At 43.4% G+C, this 6,421-nt stretch overlaps 1 protein-coding gene across 1 annotated transcript in view; it reads right to left on the bottom strand.

Annotated features, from left to right (window-relative positions):
* Nucleotides 1-6,421, bottom strand: part of FKBP15 (FK506 binding protein 15) — a 54,777-nt gene that overhangs the window by 44,935 nt on the left and 3,421 nt on the right. The gene's annotated exons all lie outside the window — the stretch shown is intronic.

Below are 6,421 nucleotides of genomic sequence, written 5' to 3'. Positions count from 1 at the left end.
AATGCTGATGATGCTCAAATCTATATCCTCAGCCCAAAATTGCTGCTAAGTATCAGACGACACAGTATCCCACAGGCAACACAAATGCAACATAACATGTCCAAACCAGAACTCTTATCTTCCAATCCGCACTGCCCTAGCAAATCCTGTTTTCACTTTTGTGCTTCCTCTCTTGGTCAATGACGTTTGTGTCAGGGTCCCCAAGACCACCACCAGGTTCTAGACTCAGCATATAGCTGTACTCATGGCAAAGATCTTTTACAACAAAAGGATACAAAGCAACATCAGCAAAGGGAAAAAGAGCACTGGGGCGAAGTTCGGAGGACACCAGGAGCAAGCTTCCAAGAGTCCTCTCCCAGTGGAGTAACACAGGATATGTTTATTTACTCCAGCAACGAATTGTAACAACATGCGTGAAGTGTGGTCTACCAGGAAACTTAGGGACTTAACTCCCCAGGCTTTGAGTCTCTAGGGATTGGTAAATGGGAACCCTCTAGCATGTGCCAAAATTCTAGAATCCCAGAAGGAAGACAAGGCTCATGAATCATATTGTTGGTACAAACAGTTCAGACAAGTGAGCCATGCTTATCATTTATGGGAAGCTTTAAACCAGGGTGGGGAACTGTTTACCAATAAAGTTCCTAGATGTCAGCCAAGTGCCAAACTTGTAAGCAGGACTTTCTAAGGATAACAATTTCAGGTCTACTATGTTGTCTGGCTGGGAAAAATTCACTGTCACCAAACATCGAACCCAGCTAGGTGAAAGAAGTGAAAAGCAGCTCTTCCTTCCTGCCAGACACTGGGCAGAGTTTTGGAGAGTGGAGTCCACATGGGACAGAAGAGCTCACCTGCGACCTTCCTTCATCAGTTTCCAGAAAAGGGCGCCTTTACTTACTATTTCTTTCTGCAAATGCCCACAACCAAACTGAAATCTGGGGATCATCCTTGACTCTTTTCCCCCTGGTGTTCATAACCAATTCCAGAGTCCATTTAATTTTACTTGCTAAACACTTCTTGAACCCAGTCACTTCTACCCATCCTCCCTGCCACTTCCCTATTTCAGGTTACCATCGCATCTACCCAGCTAGAATTATTACACAACTTTCTGACTCATCTCCCAGCCTTGAGCTTGCCTGCTTCTTATCCATTCTCCCCAGTGCACCCACAGTAACCTTTCAAATAAACAAATTTGACTAAGTCTCTTTCCTCCTTAAAACCCTCAAGGACACCTCAATAATACAAAATACCCAAACTCCACAGGCAACTTTACAAGGTCCTTCAAGACCTTACCTTTCCTTATCCCCCCAGCTTCCTATGTGGCCATTTCTCCAATCCAACTGTGTGCTACAGCCACACTGAGGAACTTTTAGTTTCTTAAATAAGGCAAGACCTTTCTAATGTCCAGCCTTTGGACATGTTGTTCCTGCTGCCTGAAACATTCTTCCTGTTGCTCCTTTCCCCCTGGAAGCTGCCCTAATCTCAAAGTCTAGGTTAGGTGATCTTCCTAGGAGCTCCTATAGAATTCATTCAAGAAATCTGTGCCAGACACTGTGCTGAGTGCTGGGTATACCCTGGTGAGCAAAACTGGGTTCTATTTTCAAGGAGCTTATACACTCTTATACAGGGAGTTTATACAGGGGAATTACATAATATATGATTGCAAACTATCTATAATAATAAAAGCGTAAAATGCTAATTAGACCGGATGACCTTCCGGACGAAGCCGGGGCTGCGAGGGAAGCCAGAGGGAAGCCAGTGCCAGCAGCTGGGGGAAAGAAGGCCTACTCTTGCACGAATTTCGTGCATCGGGCCTCTAGTAAGATATATAACAGGTAGCTGTTGTATGGAGTTATACTTCACAGAGATTAATAAAAGTTATCCAATCATTTATCATATAACAGGGTAACTGATTATTTATTTTAATCATTACTTGACTGTATATTTTGTCTAGGGTCTGGTATGTAATAGGCTCAATAAATGAACTCAAGGTCTAGTCTAGCTCTGAGCTCCTTTCCTCCAAAAGCATCCTTAGTTTAGGTGAAGTAAATATTAAAACTTCCCAACAATTTTAATGTATAACATATACCAGCAATTCACAAAATAAATGTAATATGATTTGAAACTATTACCTTGTTTTCTCAAGGTAGTGCACTATTAGCTTCCTTTCAGTTTTCTATAAATGGGGCCAACAACACTTACTTAAAAGGACTGAGAGGTTTAAATGTGATTGTAAGTGTGGAGAGCAGTGCTAGCCTAAATAAGACATCAACAAATGCTAATAAAATTTAGGAGAGACCAAGATTTCTTTTAGCCAGGGCAGTCTGGGCAAATTCCCTAAAAGAATAAGATTCTGAAAGAGTTGGGCAATGCCTTTAACATAGTGAACAATTTATGAAGTTTAGATCCTAGTTAAGATATAATAGCTTATACACAGGTAGTTGATAAGAAAAGAATGCCCTGGTTAGCTTCAGTAAACTATGTGCATTGGATTTGCTATTTTTATTTTGCAGGAATGTTTTTGTCAAGGGAAAAACAAGTGTCATAGGCAAACAATATTTCCACAGAGGTTCTAAAGGCCAGCTAATTAATGATTGCAAAATCAATCCTAGAGCCAGTCAACCCAATTACCTCCCAGATTAATTCTATTTTCTATTAATATTTTAAAATAAACAACACATAAGTGTCTTATAAATCATTACATTTTTCTACTTCTACAGTGTTCTCACATGTACATATCTAACTATGTTAGCAAGAATGGGCTTGCCGCCCTGGACAGTTTTGCTCAGGGGTTAGAGTATTGGCCCCTGGACAGAAGGGTTGTAGGTTCGATTCCTGGTCAAGGGCATGTACCTTGGTTGCAAGTTCGACCCCTGGCCACAGTCCGGGTGTATGTGAGAGGCAACCAGTCTATGTGTCTCTCTTACATCAATGTTTATCTCTCTCCCTCCCTCTCACTCTCTCTAAAAAAATCAATGGAGCCCTGGCCGGTATGGCTCAGTGATTGAGTGTCAACCCATGAACCAGGAGGTAGGGGTTTGATTCCCAGTCAGGGCACATGCCCGGGTTTCGGGCTCAATCCCCAGTAGGGGATTTGCTAACTTTGGACTTGAGTCTCTTTGTTTACAATTCATGGGAAAAGTCATTACAGTATTAATTACATTTTAAAAATAAATGTTAGGGGCAGGAACCAAGATGGCGGCACAGGTACACACTTGTACTTGCTGCCTCGCACAACCACATCAAAACTACAACTAAAAGACAAAACGGATATCATCCAGAACCATGGGAAGGCTAGCTGAGTGGAAATTTTACAACTAGAAGGAAAGAGAAAAGCGCATTGAAACTGGTAGGAGTTGCAGAGGTGCGGAAGTGCGGAGGCGCGCGGAAACGGGCTGGCAACTGGGTACACTGTTGTCTTTTTCAATCGGAGGGAGATACAAGCTCCCAATTGCTCTGAACTCTAGTTCCGGGTGAGACTCTGGGGACCCAGACTCATACAGGGAGAAACTGGACTGTCTGGCATCGGGACGGAATGCGAGGGCGGTGTTCTCTCAGAGGTGCTTGCAGCAATCACTGTTCCTGCACAGGGCCGCGGGGACACAGAGACCCAGGACCTTTCCAAGACAGAGCAGATTGGCAGCCATTGCGGTTTGCTCTGCCCTGATGATCCCCTGAGACCCTGCCCCACCCAATTTACAACCCCACCCAAGCTGTGAGCAGAGGCTTTTGCATATGAATGGCCTGCTCTTTTGCAATCTAAAACCTAACAATCTGCAGCTGGGTCAAAGAGCGCCAAAGCTTCTAAAAGAAGGGCTACAGAGCAGCCTGCATTGCTTCACAGCTGGGCCTCATCTGAGCACTTCCAAACCCCAAACAAAGAGGAGGAATCCGCAGATCTCTCTGTAGCTCCTGCTGGGTGGACTCAGGCAGTGGCTGACTTTGCACCTCTTTGGAGATCCAAGAGCCAGTGTACCCAGTGGTCAGAGTGAGACTATACCAGAGTACAACTCTTCACATTCATAAGCAACATACTCAAGGGGCAGACTCAGTGAGCACCAAAGCCCCACTGCAAGTCCTGCTCCATAAGGGTGTCTCCAGCACAGCAGTTCTCCCATTGTAGACACAGCTGGTCCTCACAGCCAACTGGCCTGGTGGTACCAACTGGCCAGTGATACCAACAGCAATCAAGACTTAACTAAAACAAGACTGTGCACACAGCCCACAAAGGGGTGTACCAAGAGTGTCCACCTCAGGTAATTGGGGAGGCTGAGCCACTGGGCCCTATAGGACACCTAGCACACAAAGCCACTCTATCAACACAGGGAAGCAGCCAAAATGCAGAGACAAAGAAACATGTCACAAACGAAAAAAATGAAGGAAAGCAAACTACTGGATATAGAGTTCAAAACCATGGTTATAAGGTTACTCAAGAATCTTCTAGAAACCTCTGAGAAATTTAGTGAGACCCTCAAGGATATGAAAAAGGACCAATTAGAAATTAAGCATACACTGACTGAAATAAAGAATAATATACAGAGATCCAACAGCAGACTAGAGGACCCCAAGAATCAAGTCAAAGATTTGAAATACGAAGAAGCAAAACACACCCAACCGGAAAAGAAAAAAGAAAAAAGAAACCAAAAATATGAAGATAGTGTAAGGAGCCTCTGGGACAACTTCAAGTGTACCAACATCCGAATTATGGGGGTGAGGATAAACTGGTGAATATAATAGAATCAGGGGCATAGAAAGGGAGTGGACTGACAATTCTCAGGGGGAAGGGGATGTGGGGGGTGAGGGAAGAGACTGGACAAAAATCGTACACCTATGGACGAGGACAGTGGGGGGGTAAGGGCATGGGGTGAGGTGGGAACTGGGTAGAAGGGAGCTATGGGGGGAAAAAGAGGAACAACTGTAATAATCTGAACAATAAAGATTTATTAATAATTAAAAAAAGAATCTAAATAAATAAATGTTAGCCAATGCACTTAGCTGCCAAAGTCTTTATCTAACCTTAGCTTTATACTCCTTTTCTTTTCTCATCAAAATAAGTAACACATGCATGCTACATCAATATATTTTAATAAACAGGGTTCTTTTTGTTGTCAAAGTACTTCGTTGCTCTTTTACCTTTTAGCTGCATGGCCTTGGGCAACTTACTGCTATGATCCTTTTATGCCCATTTGTAAAATGGGTATAATAGTAAAAACGACCTCATAGAGTAGTAGAGAGAAGTAAATATGATCATGTAAATGTATTACTTAGAAGGACGTACAGCGCCTGGCATTAAGTACACCATATATTATTTTATATACATGTGCACACATCCTATTACCTTAAAATGTTGATTCAACTCAGATACTCCTGTAGAGAAGAAACCATGCTCAATCTATGCATAAAGTGGCCTGCAACTATAAACTGATATTAACAAGAATACAAAACTTTAGAATTGAGAAAGGTCTCAAAGATCATCTGTGGAAAATCCCATAATTTAACAGGTTAGGGTATGGAGAGCCAAGGATGAGAAGTGACTTGTCTAACATCACACTCCTAACTAGGGCAGAATCAGCATTAGAATCTAGGCCAGTGATGGCGAACCTTTTGAGCTCGTCATGTCAGCATTTTGAAAAACCCTAACTTAACTCTGGTGCCGTGTCACGTATAGAAATTTTTTGATATTTGCAACCATAGTAAAACAAAGACTTATATTTTTGATATTTATTTTATATATTTAAATGCCATTTAACAAAGAAAAATCAACCAAAAAAATGAGTTCGCGTGTCACCTCTGACACGATGTCATAGGTTCGCCATCACTGATCTAGGCTTTTCTGTGTTTTTAAGTAACTTAAAAATACTTCTTGAGGATCAGTTCCAGACTTATCTTTTTCTACCTTTATACTAGTGATATCATTACTATCCTATCTAATAAAGAAAGAATATGCAAATTGACCATCACTTCACAACCAAGATGGTGGCACCCACATCCAATAAGGAGGGAATATGCAAACTGACACAACAAAGATGGCAGCGGCCAGGCCAGGAGCACACGAAGGCAGAAGGCAGCTCCAGACTGGAGTGAAGGCGGTGCCGGCAGCCAAGGGAAGGAAGGCCTATTCTTGAACGAATATTCGTGCATCGGGCCTCTAGTGCTAATCAGATTTGCCTTCACATATCTATACTAATAAAAGGGTAATATGCTTCTTAGACCGGAAGACCTTCTAGGAGACCTTCCGGACATCCTTCTGGATAAAGCCATGGTGGCAGGGCTGAGGCAGAGGCGGTTAGGGGCAATCAGGCCGGCAGGAAAGGGCAGTTGGGGGAGAGCAGGCTGGCGGGGGGGGGCAGTTGGGGGGGAGCAGGCCCAGCGTGGGGGGGGCAGTTGGGGGGGATCCAGGCTGGCAGGGGGGGCAGTTTGGGGG

Source organism: Myotis lucifugus, unplaced genomic scaffold (assembly GCF_000147115.1).
Source record: "Myotis lucifugus unplaced genomic scaffold, Myoluc2.0 scaffold_43, whole genome shotgun sequence".
NCBI lineage: Eukaryota > Metazoa > Chordata > Mammalia > Chiroptera > Vespertilionidae > Myotis > Myotis lucifugus.
Note: the sequence above shows the minus strand (reverse complement) of the source record. Positions and strands in the feature narration are given on the sequence as shown.